Consider the following 766-nt stretch of genomic DNA (forward strand, 5'->3'; position numbering starts at 1 on the left):
CTGGGTTCGGTCTGGGTTAGGTCTGGGTTAGGTCTGGGTTAGGACTGGGTTAGGACTGGGTTAGGTCTGGGTTAGGACTGGGTTAGGACTGGGTTAGGTCTGGGTTAGGACTGGGTTAGGACTGGGTTAGGTCTGGGTTAGGACTGGGTTAGGACTGGGTTAGGTCTGGGTTAGGTCTGGGTTAGGACTGGGTTAGGTCTGGGTTAGGACTGGGTTAGGTCTGGGTTAGTACTGGATTTGGTTAGGTCTGGGTTAGGTCTGGGTTAGGTCTGGGTTAGGACTGGGTTAGGACTGGGTTAGGTCTGGGTTAGGACTGGGTTAGGACTGGGTTAGGTCTGGGTTAGGACTGGGTTAGGACTGGGTTAGGACTGGGTTAGGTCTGGGTTAGGTCTGGGTTATTTCTGGGTTAGGTCTGGGTTAGGTCTGGGTTAGGTCTGGGTTAGGTCTGGGTTAGGTCTGGGTTAGGACTGGGTTAGGACTGGGTTAGGTCTGGGTTAGGTCTGGGTTAGGACTGGGTTAGGTCTGGGTTAGGACTGGGTTAGGTCTGGGTTAGGTCTGGGTTCGGTCTGGGTTAGGACTGGGTTAGGTCTGGGTTAGGTCTGGGTTAGGTCTGGGTTAGGTCTGGGTTAGGTCTGGGTTAGGTCTGGGTTAGGACTGGGTTAGGACTGGGTTAGGTCTGGGTTAGGTCTGGGTTAGGACTGGGTTAGGTCTGGGTTAGTACTGGATTTGGTTAGGTCTGGGTTAGGTCTGGGTTAGGTCTGGGTTA

This window comes from Colletes latitarsis, unplaced genomic scaffold, assembly GCF_051014445.1.
Source record: "Colletes latitarsis isolate SP2378_abdomen unplaced genomic scaffold, iyColLati1 scaffold0111, whole genome shotgun sequence".
In the NCBI taxonomy this organism is placed as follows: Eukaryota; Metazoa; Arthropoda; class Insecta; order Hymenoptera; family Colletidae; genus Colletes; species Colletes latitarsis.